At 50.1% G+C, this 17239-nt stretch overlaps 1 long non-coding RNA gene across 1 annotated transcript; it reads left to right on the top strand.

Moving 5' to 3' along the window:
- Positions 1-10173: 10173 nt before the first annotated feature.
- LOC112269729 lies at positions 10174-16813 on the top strand. The gene is made up of 2 exons (XR_002961661.1): positions 10174-10840; positions 12821-16813. It is a non-coding gene; the product is annotated as an uncharacterized LOC112269729 (long non-coding RNA).
- Positions 16814-17239: the final 426 nt, after the last annotated feature.

Raw genomic sequence — 17239 nt, 5'->3', positions numbered from 1 at the left:
GTTCATATTTCTTACATCCATCCTGGCAGAGCCCATAATACCATGTGGTTGTACTGGAAGCTACTAAACAGGAAACTAGTCCAGTCTCTGGTTATCCCGAGTGGCATCCCACATTGTGACGCAGGCGCTCCCCGAATCGCACGGGGAGGCGACCGTGGACGCTCCCGAATCACACGGAGAGACGACTCAGCGGGCCCCATAGAAATGGACCTAACGTCACGACATCCGAAAACTCAAAGCAGCCCACCCAGGACGATTCATTGAATTACTTGTTTTGCCATACACTAGGAAAATCATATTGTAATTCAATAGTATCATATTTGTAATAATACCACCCTCGTATATTATCATAGCATAGCATTTTACTACTACGATGGCAATTGGTGGTGAGGGTCATGACAAAGGTATCATATACTAGTAGGACAGATCATAGCTAGCATAGATACCATAACAATCCTAACAATGCAACTAAAAATCTAGTGCATAATAAAGTAATAGGTGAATGATCAAAGTGAACTTGCCTTGATAGTAGTTGGTATTCAGACACTCTTCACAGTCACACAGTTTGCTCTCCGAGAAAACTATACAATCAAGCAAAACATACACATACATAAAACACACCATACAAGCAAAATAATATGTATGTCATGATGAAATGCAAAACATGTGACATGAGTTTGGTTTATTTTATTTGGGTGATCTACTGATCCAAAGCATAAATAATTTAAGCACATGCAATTAGGGTTTTTAAATAAATTGCAATGGCTAGGGTTTATACCCTAAAATAAGGTTTTATTAGCATCAGCCAAATATATTAATTCAAAACATTTATTTCTCTGTCCCATTGGACAGAGGACATTAAAACAAAATTTTGGGCACTGGTTTCATTCAAAAAGAACTTCTAAATAATTAGTTATGATTTAAATGGCCTAAAACCCTAATCTGTAATTTGAATGTGATTCAAATATTCAAATTTGAAATTGGACAGTGCCAAAAGATTCTACACTTCCTAAGGATTCCAAAAAGGTGCGGATCACTAAATTTGGCCAAACAGATTTAAAGTTATGATCATTTGAAGTTACAGGGGCCTATCTGCAAAATGCCATTTAATTAATCCGGGAAATTAAAAATTAAAAATTAGATTTTCATTTTATTAACTAGGGCCACGTGGCGCGTTCTCATTGGTGCGTACCGGTTCGGTTTAAGTGGATTAATTCGATCTAATCTACACCGTTGAGAAGAAATGGGCGGCCGAGATCTCACCTCCGGGAACTTAGGGTTCCGGCGGTCTTCTCCAGCGGCGGAGCGGCACGGGCGGCGGCGGCGCGGGGTCTCCGGCGAGGGTGGCGGCTCGGGGAAGGCACGGGCGCGCGCGGCTCGTTGAGGCTAAGGCGGGGGCGCGGCCGGGCGCGGGGTCGGGCGGTCGGGGATGGCGGACGCGTCGCCTAGAACGAAGACGGGTGCGGCGGCGTGGGCGGCGGACTCCGGCAACCGGCGGCGCGGTGCGTCCGGTGAGAAATCGCGGCGGCCTGGCGGCAAGAGAGAGAGAGAGAGCAGGGGGAAAAGGAAGAGGGAGCTGCGCCCTTTATAGCGGTGCGGGAGGCAGCTCGCGGGAGGCACGGCCGGACGGGGAGGCGAAGACGGCGGCGCCGATTGCGCGCGGGCAGCGCGCCGTGACGGGCGGGCCTTCCCTGCGGGGAAGACGCCCCTGACAGGCGGGCCCTGCCTGTCAGCGGGTGCGGGCGAGAGGCTGGGCTGGCGGGGCTGGCGGGGCTGCGGGCGCGCGCGAGGAGTTGGGCCGGTTCGGCCCAATTCGGCCGGGCCGGTCCGTTTGCTCCCTTTTTTTTTCTTTTACCCTTTTCTTTTTCTGTTTTTCTTATTGCTTTGATATCTTTTGATTGTGCACTCCAAATTGGTCCAAATAAATCCCAGAAAATTTGTAAAATCATGTTCCACCATGACACAACTTTTGGAAGTAGTTTCTCTTCAAAATAAAATATATACAAATACATTTGCCCTATAAATGCCTTTAGGGCTATATAACTATTTGAATATAGTACTTTTTCAACTCCAAATAATTAACCAAAAATTATGTGATAGCTTATATATGCAATAAACCCCTTTTATACTTAAACCTTAATGGTTTGAAGATCCAAAGCTCAAATGGGTGTAAACAAAATCTTTTAAAGCCTTTTGTGATTCAAATTTGAATTCAAACATGCAATTGTGGCATGATGCTCATGGATGCAATGCACATGTAAAGGTTTGAAATTTTGGGATGTTACAGCTAGTTTATAGGCAAAAGTATTTTTAAATATTTTATTTTGTGGGAATTCTTGTCCCAAAAGTTGAATCATATGAAAATATGATTTTTCAAATTTTGTTGCATTTCATTTGGTTTCATTTGGAGCTTGGAATCAAAAGGTTTATTCAAAAACAGGAATTAGAAAAAGAAAAAGAAAAAGAAAAAAAAGAGAACAAACGGCCGGCCCGGCCAAATGGGCCGAACCGGCCCACTTACCTACGCGTGCCGAGCCCGGCCGCAGCCCCGCCCGCGCGCGCGCCGAGCCGCCGTTGCTAACAGGCGGGCCCCACACGTCAGGGCCGTCGTCTTCCCCAACTGTCGGTCGAAGAATCCGGCCACGACCCGAGTCCGCGCCCACGCCTTCCACCTCCGATTCCCTCGCGTCCACGACCCCATATCCTAAGCCATTCGCGTCAGTTTGAAGCCCTCGACCCCCTCTCTCTTTTCCCCCTTCACCCCGTCCCTATTGCGTCCCAGGCTGCCGGAATTTCTCGCCGAAAAAGTCCACTGCCGCCGCCGTGTTCTTCGTCGCCGCCGGCGAACCAAGAGGTCCGAGCCGCCGCCGCCTACCCCTCCCTTCTCCTCTCTCTCTTGCGCAGCTTTTGACGTGCTTCTTTCTATTTTTGGAGCGCCGCAGCCTGTCGCCACCACGCCGCCCGAAGCTCACCGCCGGCGCCGCCTCGTTCCGTCGTCCTAGGCGTCGTCTCCGACCGTCCCGGGCAAAAACGCGGCCGCCATCCACTCCGCCACGTCAAGCCGCTCCTTCCTCACCTTCTCCCGAAGCCCGAAGCCCACCGGACCGCCCGCGCCGCCACTTCTTGAGCCGCCGCCGACGTCAAGCTCGCCGGAGGAGAACCCTAGCCGCCGGTAAGCCCCCAGCCCCATCTCGACCGTCCGATCCAAACCCAACGGTTAGGATTATACCACTTAACCGAACCGTTACCGGCTAATGAGAAAGCGCCACGTGTCGCCCTTTAAAAATAAAAACAAACCCCGGCCGAATTAAATAGTAACTTTGCAGAAAAGGCCCCGAAGCTTCAAACGTTCATATCTTTTAAACCGTTTGCCCAAAAATTGTGTTCTGTACCTTTCTGGAATCCTCACAACTTGTAAAATCTTTTGGCATAGTTTAATTTTGACTTTGAACAACTTTAACAGAACCAAATTACAGAATGCTTAGTTATGGTTTAAAATTCATATGAATTTCTTCATACTAATTCTGAAAATGTTAGCATGTTGTAAAATGTTTAAAGGCTACTCTCCGTCCATTAGGATCAGAGGGGAAATTATTTTGTAAATACTCTTGCCACACCAAATTAATCTTGCTCCATGCCTTATAAAAAGCAAATAAGCTTTTAATTAAAGCTCACCTTTGTTTCATACAAAGTAATTACTTCCTTATTAGTGTATAATCTGTCCAAACCTTTTGTGAAACTCTTTAAAACATAAGCTAAACTTGTTAAGTTTAGGACCAACCTGAGTGTGCATCTTCATGACTATTGCACCATGGTATGTTTTTGTATTGAATAGCATGTTTATGTGTGTGTATGTTTCTTTTATTTTAGATTGTGTGGAGTGTGAACCCTGTTGTTGCGAAGAGTGCGAGAACTACCACAGCTTTGGACAAGGCAAGTTCACTTTGACCATCTCCCAAATATTTGTACTATGCACTAGTTGTTTCATTAGTTGCAATAGAAATATTATTTGTACCTCTATACTAGCTTTAAATCCCAGGTAGTATAGTTTTACCCTTGCCATTACATTGCTACCAATTTGCCTGTCGTCGCACGGGGCTCCGACAACGGGGGCGTGCTGGCACACCCCCTTTTAGGTTCGGCAGGGGCGTCGGGGATCGCTCCGGCGATCGCCGGCATGGCCGATGGCGTACGTAACCTGCAAAGTAATGTACCCAGGATGCATGCAAGCTAAGAACACATGCACACACGTTTTTACCCAGGTTCGGGCCACCCAGAGGTGTAAAACCCTACGTCCTGCTTGTCTGAACTGGTATTGGCAGCAAATCAGAGGTTTACAAGTTGTCCGGGGAGAGAGTCCCCGGGCGTTCTCCCTTTTTAGCTAAGTGCTCTTGACTGCTTTTGGGCACTGCTAATGGCTAAATGTGAGTCTGATGAACCTAGTGTTCGTGGAACTGTGAACCGTCCAGCCGTGTGATCGACGAACCGCAGAAAAAATATGTGGAACCCTTTGACTGCTGGCGGGGGTCCTCCTTTTATAACCAAGGGGATATCACAGGTGCCACGGTGGATGCGTTACAAGTGGCGAGCGGGGAGACATGGCAACTCCCCCTCGGTGCACTGGTGGCATGCATGGGTGCCAACTCCGCTGCTAGGGGTCTAAAACCCTAAAGGTAGGATTGGACAGCCACTGTTCACCTGACTAGACGGGTAACTTCCCTCCTGTCGGCTCATTAAATGCGTCGTGCGCTTCACTCCTCGCCCTGGCGGAACTGCGCACTGGATGCCGGACACGCGCCCACGTGGCGCCGCTGCTCTGCCTGCTTGGCCCCGCGCCCCACGACGGGAGCCTGCGCCCGGGAAACCCCCTCCCGGGAAGTGACTTCCCGGGAGGCGGCCAGGCGGGAATATTCCCCGAAGCCCCGCTAGCCCTCCTGGGCTGGTGGCTTGCCGGGCAGCACGCTAACTGCTTCCTGGGATGATGCCTTCCCGGGAACTCGGTGATGCGACCCACGCGTCGTTCAATGGTGGTACCTCGGGTGCCACTCGTGCGACAGTAGCCCCCGAGCGTGGGCCGGCAACACCTGTTCCCGGGCGAGTCCTTCCCCTGGCCGGTTGCCGGGATATGCCCCAACCAACGCGTGGGTCCTGACTCGGCTCGGGCCCGCGTCTCTTCGCTGCCCCTGGCACCTTGCCGTTGCTGACGGAGTAGTGGGCGCATGATTTCCGCAATAACCTCCCCCCTTAAACAAGGAAGTTAAAGCCACTCCCCGCACTAGTCCTTTCGATTAGGAGTAATCCCCGCGCACCCCTAGGGTACGGAACCGGCCTTTACCAAACGGCCGGGCGCTATAAAGATTTTACTGTTGCCAAAAGGGGCAAACACCCTTGCTCCCCACAGCCTTCGCCTTCATCCTCCTACGCATCTCACGCCCAGAAGCTCTGCTAGCCCCCCGCTTCCGCTTCCCATGGCTCCTCCCACCACAAGGAAGGGAAAGGCACCGGCGGCCAGCAAGAGCGGGGCGGCCGCCAAGGCTGCCGACAAAGACCAAAAGAATCGGGCGATGAGGGCATCGCTCGCCTTCTACCGACCCGGCTACAACGGCGAGGCGCTGGCCAAGATCCAGCACGCCGTCACCTCCGGGTTCAACGAGCACAAGGAGACTCGGATCTTCCCTGCTGGCGCCGAGCACCAGGATAACGACTTCCGGGTGTTCGGGCGCTTCATACTCACCGGGCCGGTGCTGCCGTTTTCGCTGTTCCTCCACGCACTGATGAAGTCGTACTAGCTGCGGGTGGCGCAGCTTCACCCAACCTCGCTCTTCCTCCTCGCCACCTTCCAATTCCTCTGCGAAGCATTCGTGGGGGTGATGCCGTCGGTGGCGCTCTTCCGCCACTACTTCTACCCCCGGATAGAAAAAGCGAGGGCGATGTCGTCGGGGGTGGTGTTCCGCGCCCGCGACCGGATGAAGTCTGAGTTCATCGTCCGGTCGGAGAAGAAGATCGAAAAGGAGTGGCGAAGCGACTGGTGCTGGGTCCGGGTAGAAGACCCGCAGGAGTTCATCCTCTCGCCCACGGAGCTGCCGCAACCCTAGAGCGGCTGGCAGGACCGGTACCACCGCGATGCCGATCTCCTCCCCATCGTGGAGAAGATCAAGGCACTCCGGTTGATGGGGCTCACCGACAAGGACGTGGCGTGCACCTTCATCAACCGGCGCATCGCGCCGCTCCAACTGCACTCCCGGCCTGCGTGGATGTACACGGGTCCCGGGGACAGGACACGCCTTCACCAGGACGGCGTGGATTTGGAATCCCTCAAGGTGTGGGTGAAGGGGATCTCCGGCAAAAACCTCCAATCAATGAAGTTTCCGCCGGGAGTCTTCTCCCTCCACGCCGGCGTCGCGGCGCTCAACGACATCGTTGGCGCCTTCCCACCCTGCAACGAGTGGGGGTTGATGGACGATACCCCCACCCGGACCCCCCACGCTCCCCTGCCAGGGCCTCGCGGGAAGCAGGTGCTCGTGGAGAGTGGGGGCGAGTCGGAGATCAGCTAGCCCTCCTTCCAGGCCCTGGACGACGAGGCGGGCCAGCCTGCAGGGTCCCCAGAAGTCGTCCCCGTGGACGATGACGACAAAGACAGTGACGACACGCCCCTGGTCGTGTGGAGATCATGGGCGTACACAGCGGCCGCGGCTATCTCCTCAGCAGCCGCGGCAGTATCTTCCCCAGCGGCAAAGTCCGCTCCGGTAGCGGCCGCCAACCCCGCGACGGCAGCCGCCTCAGGGGCGCCCGTCGGTACCTCGGCGGTGACCACATCCGCAGGGGTCGCCGGAGCCTCGGCGGCGACATCCGCCCCAGCGGCGGCCGCCAACATCGTGGCGGCCGCCGCGCTAGGGGCGTCTGCCGGTACCTCGGCAGCGCCCACGTCCGTGGGGGTCACCGGGGCCACGGCGGCGGCCACCCCGGTGGCGACAGCTCGCGCCTCGGCGGCAACTTCACCAACAGCAGCTGCCGGGGTCGGAGCGGCAACCACCCCGGGGGCGGCCCCCGACTGCTGGTGGGGGTCCTCCTTTTATAACCAAGGGGATACCATAGGTGCCACGGTGCATGCGTTACAAGTGGCGAGCGGGGAGACATGGCAACTCCCCCTCGATGCGCTGGTGGCATGCATGGGTGCCAACTCCGCTGCTAGGGGTCTAAAACCCTAAAGGTAGGATTGGACAGCCACTGTTCACCTGACTAGACGGGTAACTTCCCTCCTGTCGGCTCATTAAATGCGCCGTGCGCTTCACTCCTCGCCCTGGCGGAACTGCGCACTGGATGCCGGACGCACGCCCACGTGGCGCTGCTACTCTGCCTGCTTGGCCCCGCGCCCCACGACGGGAGCTTGCGCCTGGGAACCCCCCTCCCGGGAAGTGACTTCCCGGGAGGCGGCCAGGCGGGAATATTCCCTGAAGCCCCGCTAGCCCTCCTGGGCTGGTGGCTTCCCGGGCAGCACGCTAACTGCTTCCCGGGATGATGCCTTCCCGGGAACTCGGTGATGCGACCCACCCGTCGTGCAACGGTGGTACCCTAGGTGCCACTGGTGCGACATCGCCATCAATTGTAGTTGAATGCTAGGCTATGAAAGTATCGTGGGGGAAATTACTACATTATGATAATGTTATGTCTATGGGAAATGAGATGTTTTATTAGAGTAAGGCAAAACAATTAATTCAATTGATTCTTCCGTGGTATGGGGAATGACTTCTGAAAGTCTTGTAATCGATGCCGTTGCTACTCTACCCTGAGGACAGCAAGGGCAAGAAGCTCAAGGAGGATGGCGCCAAGGCCAAGAAGGTGCCTCTGCAAGCCGGTAACGAGGCTCGCACCGTCTCCATTGGTGCGACCCTCGATGCTAAATAGGAAAACGCCCTCATCGCCTTCCTCCGGGAGAGTGCCGACGTGTTCGCTTGGGAGCCATCGGATCTTCTTGGGGTCCCTAGGGAGGTGATCGAGCATTGGTTGGCGGTTCGTCCTGACGCTCGCCTAGTCAAATAGAAGGTGCGCCAGCAAACACAAGAGCGCAAGGATTTCATCAGGAAAGAAGTGGACAAACTTAAAGATGCCGGGGCAGTCAGGGAGGTGTTGTATCCCACCTAGTTAGCCAACCCTGTCGTGGTTCCTAAGGGAGAAAATAAGCTTCGCATGTGTGTAGATTTTACTGATCTTAACCGTGCGTGCCCTAAGGATCCTTTACCTGTACCCCGCATTGATCAAATAGTAGACTCCACAACAGGTTGTGACTTGTTGTGCTTCCTGGATGCTTTCTCTGGTTACCATCAGATTAAAATGGCAGTCGACGATGAGGAAAAGACATCATTTATCACCCCCATTGGCTGCTATTGTTATACATGCATACCTTTCGAGTTGAAAAATGCGGGCTCAACATTTCAGCGTGCTAAACGCGAGTGTTTGGGACCCCAACTAGGCCGCAATATTGAGGCCTACATGGACGACATCGTCGTCAAATCCAAGCGTGGCGGATCGCTCATTGGAGACCTGTAGGAGACGTTTGACAACCTTGGTAGAATCAAGTTCAAGCTTAACCCAGAGAAATGCACGTTCGGTGTAGACTCGGGTCAGCTTCTGAGTTTCTTGGTAACTCACCGGGGAATAGAAGCCAATCCTAAGAAGATTGAAGCGATCGAAAGGATGGAAGCTCCCCGCAAGGTCCGAGATGTCCAGCGCCTCAACGGTTGTGTTGCGGCGCTCGGGCGTTTCATCTCAAGGTTGGGCGAGCGCGCCCTGCCTTTCTTCAAGGTAATGAAAAAGAAGGGTCCCGTCAACTGGAACCCCGAGACTGAAGCGGTGTTCCAAGAGTTGAAGCGGTACCTGAGATCGCTGCAATCCTCGTTGCGCCCAAGCAGGGCGAGCCATTGATACTCCACTTAGTAGCGACGAACCAAGTGGTGAGCTCCGTGCTCGTCGCCGAAAGGGAAGAAGACGTCCCGGGGAGTGATGCTACGGAGCAGGGGGCTGCCCGGCCTTCCGGGCAGCTCCCGGCAACCGTTCCGCCCCCGTGGACCACGGGAGGGCCAGCACAAGCTGTGCCCTGCAAGCGGCTAGTGCAACATCCGGTGTACTTTTCTAGCAAAATGTTGCGCGATGCCCGCGAGCGGTACCCGCAGGTTCAGAAGCTGTTGCTTGGGATCCTGCTCGCTTCACGGAAGATTCGCCATTACCTGCAGGCGCACCGCATCACGGTGGTGTCCGGGTTCTGCTTGGAGCGGGCCCTCACCAACGGCTTCACTGGGAGAGTTGCCGAGTGGAGGGTGGAGCTGTCAGAGTTCGACCTACATTTGGCAAATACCAAAAGCATCAAGAGCGTCGCTCTCGCTGATTTCATCACGGAGTGGACCTCCACCGGTATCGACCAAGAAGAGCCGGAAACAAGCCTCCCCGGCAACCAAGATGAGGGTAACTGGGTCGTGTACTTCGACGGCGCCTTTAACTTGCAGGGCGTTGGCGCCGGAGTACCGATCGAGTCGCCCACCGGGGATCAGCTCAAGTTCCTGATACAACTGAATTTTGACAATTCCACCAACAATACTGCAGAGTACGAGGGATTGCTAACCGGATTGCGGTCTGCCATCGCCCTACAGCGAAGTTTTTTTTTCGTCGGCAAAAGACGAATTAGTTCCATTTGTTGGATTGCACAATTAAGTGCGCTACATTTTTATAGAACCCAAAGTTGAAGAATACGTACCACGGAAATCTTTTGGGACTCGCAGTAGTGCAAATTCGGGATTATAATCAATGAAGAAAACACAGCCATGTGACAAGATGCGGATGTTTCCGGAAAAAGAAGAAGACAAGATGCGGATATGGAACGTACCTTGTTCAGCTACAATTATGCTTCTCCATGGAAGGATAAGACGCAATATACATATTCTCTGATGCTTGCAATATGATATGAAGCAGATATCAGGCGTGCATTAATCCGATTAATCACTCCTTCTCGCACATAGCTGGCGGCGGGTCGAGTCCTCAATTTTTCGCCGACGAAGAGTCACTCCCAATTAAGCCCACCTCGTTTTAGCCTACGAGATCACAAAAACCCATATATCTGGGCCGGAGCCCATATATCTCTTTTATTCTTTTCCTCTTTTCTCGTCCTAACCGCACGTCCGCCCGCACCCCTCCAGTCCTCCTTCTGGCCCATCTCGCTGCCGAGCGCCTCGGCCCCTCGTTCGTCTTCCTCCTCGCGCACTGGACTCCAGTAGTCCAGTGGCGCAAGCGCCGCCACCGCCGGTTGATCTCCCCTTCGATTCTCTCGCTCCCGACCGTTTCTCCTCCCATCACCCCACGAACCGATTCCGCCCTTTAGCTCCCCGTTTCATCTCCTTAATCTCCCCCAATTCGTAACAGAAGGCAAAAATACCTTGCCCTGCTGGGTCCTCCGCCCGTGAGAACCCTCGCTAGCTAGCTTTGCTTCGATCACTTCGACTGTTGGGCCACCGCGAATGGCGTCCGTTGGCTCCTCACTCGCCGGTGGCCGATGATCGTGTCGATCGAAATCGCGTCCCTGTTTTAGAACGGCGGCGATGAGGGAGGGACACGCGCTGGCGCCGGCCCGGCGCCGGACTCACGGATCGTCGCTTCTCGGAGCCACTCCTCCTGCCCACTCCGCTCCTCGGGGTTGCCGCCGGTGTCGATGGCGTCTGCGGCTGGTGCGGGTTGGGGACCGAGCGGCGGGGGTCCGTGGCGAGTTCCGGTCGAGGGTTTGGTCGGCCACTGCGGAATCTGAGCCGCCGTTGATGGATTTCTCGCAGTTCCGTTGCATTTTGCTTTGGATTCGGTGCGTTTCCCATCTCTCTCCCTCTCTCCCTCTCTCTGCGCGCGCGCAGTTCACACCCCAAAACCCAAACCCTAAACCAAATCGGTCGAGCTCTCGTCGCCGACCAGCCGAACCATCGTCCGAGTGGCCGCTGCGTCAGCCCACTGCTACGGTGCCGCCAGCCACCGCTGTTCCATTATTGCATTGCATTGGATTTGGTTGTGGAGCTTGTGGCAAGGGCTGGGAACCGTACAGTGTTGTCTGATGCGTGCTCCTAGTTGGGGTGTGGTAACTGGTCGGTAAAAAATCCTATGCGACCCTCCGTGGAACGACCCAGCGATGGACCTGTTTTGGAAACGCACGAACGAGGGGCGAGATGTTGAACTGTGGCTGAAATAAGCATGCCTTTGAGCAATTGAGACAGCTGTGGCCTTTGGGTACTATCAATTCAGAGCCAACCCTCATATCTCTTGCAGCCTGTTCAATCACTCGCTAATGTTGGATGTACTGCTTCGGACGGTCATTCAATGAGTGATAACCAGCGCAGCTCCACTTACGGGTACGTTTTGTAGACTATGCAGCAAGAGATGTGAGGGTCAGGCTTGATGACAAAGCAAAACTGAGCCCACTCAATGCAGTTTCACTATTCTGTTCGCTTGCTGTGAGGGTCGTACCTAGATTGATGTCTTCTCTTGGTGACAAACCCACTCCTAGCTTGCTTGGATTGTTCTTTTGTTCTGAGCATTTTTTTTCCTTGAGCAGTCTGGTCCAAATATTATTTCTGAAAAGGATGCTCTATTCCATCCAGATTGCTGCCAATTTTGGTGCCAACTCATCTTCTGAGTAGTTGCCGTGTCAGTTGCCCACCTATAAGGTGTCGCCAGCCGCTGCCATTCCATCACTTGGATTTGGTTTGTAGCAAGGCTAGGAACCTTACAGTTTTATCTGATGTGGCACATAGAACCATCTCGTTTATAGGAGCCTATTCTATCATTTCTATGTTGGTATTTCTGTGCCAGAGAGACAATCTGCATAGATCTGCTTAGATTGCGCAACAAGAAATGTGATGGTTGGGTTTATATGATGGACCAAAGGCGAGCGAGACCTCTCAGGTTGAGTTTACGGTTGCTGAAATGTGCTGTGTTGAAATTATTTTATAATCTGCTGTGGAAAATAGCCACAAAAGCAGGTAAAAATTTGGTTAGCCAAATGGTGAAATAGGCAAAAGTTGGTTAGAAAAACTGGCCACAATGCCAAACGCAGCCTCAATGCTATTTCACTTTTATGATGCTTCTGTTTGGTATATTTTGAACCCCATTATGAGTGAGAGCGTGCCGGATCCGGTCAGATGCTTTTAATTAAAGAGTGGAATACTGATGGTGGGCGATGATGAGCTTTTCTGAACTAAATGATATTGAGCAATCGTGACACCTGTGGGTGTGAAATTATACCTGACCCTGCTTTTTCTTGGAGCATATTTCAATTATTTACTCATATTGGTGGTTCTGTGTCTAGGACGTCATTCTGTCGAGTGATAACCAATGCAGCTTCACTTCTAATAGTATGAGTAGATTGTGCAGCAAGAGAGTTGGGCTGGGTTTGTCTGATTAAGCCAATGCGGAGCTGAGCCCTCTCAATTCTATGCTATTTTGCTATAAAGAGTGCTCCAGTGCTGGTATATTTTACGTTTTTCTGCTTTTTCGTCTTTGAAGCTATAGTCAACTTCATATTAACTGCTTCTTCAGCGTTGACAATAACTACACTCCACTCCTGAAATTGGAGCTAACGAGTCAAACTTTCTTTTAATTTCTGTTGGTTGAACTTCAAGATACCTTTACATCTGTCTTTTGAAGTGCTCCACTTGTTCAAAACATTTTCATTTCATTATTCTTTTGCTGCATGTAATCCATAATGCGGCCTCAAGTATGTTTGGCATAATTCTGCATCAAGTAACAATAACATCACACAGTTGATCTTTGATGTGTTATTTTATTCGGATAGACCGTCCACCCAGTGCCGCTGCCCATTTCTATGAAGGCTTGGCGGATGTTTTGACTATTTTTATGGATGGCATCATGGCAATGATGAATATGGCCCGTTTAGAGATACGCGGAGAAACTAAGGTAAGATTCCAAAGTTTGATTTGGTTTTGGGTTTAGGATTTTTGGTGTGTTTATCTCTTATACTTGCAAAATGGACGCATTCAAATAAGACGGTTTGCATATTGTATGCAACCATTTGAATTCAGTGTCACATAGGGGTTGTCAGCGGGTCAGATACGGAATGGATATCATGGGAAAACAACATTAGTTCTCTCATGTTTTGTTTGGGTAACTTTTTTTCTCGTATATTTGAAGCTATTGCCGGTTCTATTTCTGGGGTTAACAAGACACTGTTGTCTTGTTGGTATGTTAACTTCGCCACATGCTTCTCCAGAGGCGAAGTTATGATCTGCCATATCTGCATAAATTTCAACCGTTTCTTTGGTTGCCAATAGTGCGGCCATCAGTGCAGTGTTTTGAATAACTTCAGAACACATTATATCTGTTTCCTTTCCTTGATGTGTTCTGTTATGTTCTCGAATGGCTATGATGATTATTTGCCCCTTGGTGTTGGAGATCTTGTAACACATGAGCTGGAGATCTTTTCACATCTCCTAAGTTGGTTCCTTCCATGCAGAGTTGCCCGGTTAGACAGTTGGTCGTTAAACTAGGAGGCCTTGCCCTGCAGCAAGTTACCAGTTGCGGCTATTTGTTGCTGGTGCTGTTTGTATGGGGAGAGAGAAAGAGATACTCCCTCATACAACCAAAATGGACGACACTAGCTTTTTATGGATCGGAGGGAGTGTTATTTGTATTGCACCTTGTTATTACCTATAGCATTTTCCAACTTTTGTGATTAATAGTGGGGTCAATCTGAGCTATTCAAGTAGTACTTTTGGTTGTATGATCGATGAAAGGCGAATCTGAGCCCTCCAAATGCAATTATACTAACCCTCATGCATTTTGTAAACCCTGAAGACAACCTGTTGCTCAACTTTCTGCTGCATCCAGATCTCCACCGTGCATTCGTGCATCTTCCACTGTTGCGTGTGTCCTGTGGGGCTCTCCGAATCAATGGGTGGTAGTGTCTAGTGTGGCTTCGGAAGCGGCGCTTTAGTCATTTGAGGTCAGAGTGAGGTCAATTGATGATCCGTGCTTGTTTTTGTTATAGAATCTGGATTTGGTATGTCCCCAATTAGCACCACTGTGAGCTCTACCGGCTGTCCAGCTACTGAAGCTGTGTTGAACTTCAGATGTTCTGTATCCACACCCTTACCTGTTGCATGAGCAAAGTGACTTTTTAGAGGAATTGCCCCCACTTGATTTCTTTTGCTGTCTGTCTGTGATTAGTGATGACGATCAAACGTGGACGAAATAAACTTGTCTTCAATGAAGATGGGGTTTGGCAAGATATGATTAGAAGTAAATATATTAAGAAGCAGCTTTTATTTACTTCTGAGCAGAAAAGAGGCCAATCACACTTTTGGCAAGGCTTATGCAAGTAAAGAATATTTTCATTAATTGTTGTAGAAAACAAGTGGGTAATGGAGATAGAACTTGTTTTTGGGAAGAACATTGGATTGGGGATGCTCCTCTGTGTTCAAAGTTCCCTAGGCTTTATAACTCAACTAATAAGCAATTCATCTCAGTTTCTGCAGTCTTTAAATCTCAATGGCAATGCATTAGCTTCAGGAGATCCTTTTGTGAGGAAAAGTTAGAAATGTGGACACAACTGAGAATGTTGTGTCTAGGTGTCTGTCTAAATGAGGAACATGATAAATGTATTTGGAAACTAACTAATAGTGGGCAGTTTTCTATTAAATCTCTTTATAATATGCTTAAAGATAAACAGGTCAGAATACCATATATACAGTTGTAGCGAATAAAGATTCCTTTGAAAGTTAAAAAAATTATGTGGGTAATATGCAAGGATAGCATATTGACAAGGGATAATTTAGCAAAACGGGGCTGGGTAGGCTCTGCAAATTGTGAATTTTGTGGTGCCCGGGAGACTATTGATCATCTTTTATTTGAATGCTCAGTAGCTAGGGTGTGCTGGAAGATTCTGGTATTGGTAGTACCCCTAGTTCAGTTAAGGATCTATTGGATGTCTGGATGTTACAGTTTAGGGGGCGCCAGCGAGGGCTTGTGACTGTTGGTGTCGCTGCCCTCTGCTGGAGCATCTGGAGATGTCGGAATGATTCTTATTTTAAGAGATTAGTACTTAAAGAACCTACTAATATTCTGTTTTCTGTTTGTCACTGGGTTAATTTCTGGGTTGGGCTACAAAAGGAAGCGGACCGTGATAAGCTCAGGAATGGCGCATCCAGGTTATCCAAGGTCGTGTCTAATGTGTCTAATGCTCATAGCGCTTGGAGGGAGGCGACGATGAGAGATACAAACTGATGCACAACTTCAAAAGAAAGAAGTCATCGAAGTGCCTGTATCTGCATGTCGTCGACCCAGTGCCTTTTATATTTTCTATTAGAACCTTTATGGTTTGCTGGAGTATTGGTTCATAATGCCCAGCTTATTGTAATTTTTCTTTCTGTTGGACCTCTATGTCACACATACTATTGCGGTTTCATTAATGAAATCCGGAGCTGAGCTCCTTAATTCTAAAAAAAAACTACTCCCTTCTTTTGGGACCTTTTCATTCACACCAGAATATCGACGGCTCTAGCTTGGATAGTCACTCTGATTAGTGATAACAAGCACAGCTTGACTTCAATGGTGGGGTTGATCTGGTTAAAAAAGATGCTGGAAGCTAGGTCGTATGACCAATCAAAGGCATATCTGAGCCCTCTGAATGCAAATATACTTTGCCTCTCTACACAATATGCTTTACAGTTTACACTATTTCTGTTAGTAGTAATTTTTTGGTCTTCTGATACGCAAGCTGAAGTTATTCTTTTGTCTTCTGATCTTTCTTTTCCGTCATCCCTTTTTCTTGATTGGCTGTGATGGATCATCTTACTCGGTTTCGAGTCAGTTTGCCGCTACACTAGGAGGGCTTGTGCCACAGCGAGTAACCAGTTTTGCAGCTGATTGTTGGTGCTTATTCTGTTATTTCTGTTGTTACATATTACATATTTGAACGAACAATTTCACTTAAATACTCCATGTTGGTTTAGTCGTTTGCTGTTAACTAGAGAGATGGCCTGGCGCTAAAACTGTAAGTTGCAATTGATGTGTTATTGTTATTCTATTGCTATTTGACTTTTGAAAATTTTATACTTCCATTTTCTGACTCAAGGATTATATGGTGTCAGTTCAGATATTGTTTCCTTTCTGTCATGTTCATGAATGGCTGTGATGATAATAGGATGATAGCTGCCCCGTGAGAGCTTCTAACACCTGAATTGGTTCTTTGTGTTTTACTCAGTTTGGTGCTAAACTACTAAACTAGGAGGAGCCTGCGCTGCGGAGGCTGCGGCGCGCCGCGTCATGGCCGGCGATAGACATGGAGACTGTCGTGCACATGACGGACGACGGCGCCGGCGCCGGCCGCCTGCTAGATCATCAACAGGCTCTACTTCAAAAAACAAGGAGGCCGGGAGGATGATGATAGTACTAGACGACTGTACACGGTGGAGTTCGACGTGTTCCGGCTGGATGCTGAAGCCAGGAAGATCGTGCCGGTGAGAAACCTTGGCAAGCGTGCCCTATTCGTCGTGCTGGTCGTGCCGGCATCGGCGTCGGCTCCGGGTACCATCGTGCACAACAGTATGTACTTCCAGCACAATGGGCACCCTACGTTCTTTGTGCGGCGTCTGTCGCGTAGGAACAATACACTACCACAAACCGATATATCCATGTCGGGCGACTTCTATTCCTGTCAGGCCCACAGCCGGCCGACAGGAATATGGCCCGACAGGAATATAAGTATTCCCTGTCAGGAGTTACATGGCACACAGGAGAACAAAACATTTTTCTGTCGGTCGGCTCGAAACACACTGGAAAATATATATTCCTATCGGTTTTGAAGTCCACACACGGGGATGAACATACATTCCTGTCGGGCAACTGTACACCGACAGGAATATAATCTCCTCCCATGGGTATTTTCGTCGGGCTGACAGGGAAATCTTCTATTCCTGTCGGGATTTTTTTTCTGGCCGACGGGAATATGTATTTTCCCGTGGGTTGGATACCGACAAGAATAGAAATTGAAAATGTTTTTGAAACTTTTGACTTACCAAATGAGCTCCAAATTGGACGAGACCGAGCGAGAACTCATGTTACACCCTAACAAGGTTGGAGTCAAAATATGAACACTAAATGTAAGATATGATCATACCTTGCCTTGAATGGTTCAAGGTAAGTCGAACTTAGAGTTCATCTCTTCTATCCAATAACTTTCGGCACATTTTTCATC

Source organism: Brachypodium distachyon, chromosome 1 (genome assembly GCF_000005505.3).
Source record: "Brachypodium distachyon strain Bd21 chromosome 1, Brachypodium_distachyon_v3.0, whole genome shotgun sequence".
Taxonomy (NCBI): domain Eukaryota; kingdom Viridiplantae; phylum Streptophyta; class Magnoliopsida; order Poales; family Poaceae; genus Brachypodium; species Brachypodium distachyon.
Note: the sequence above shows the minus strand (reverse complement) of the source record. Positions and strands in the feature narration are given on the sequence as shown.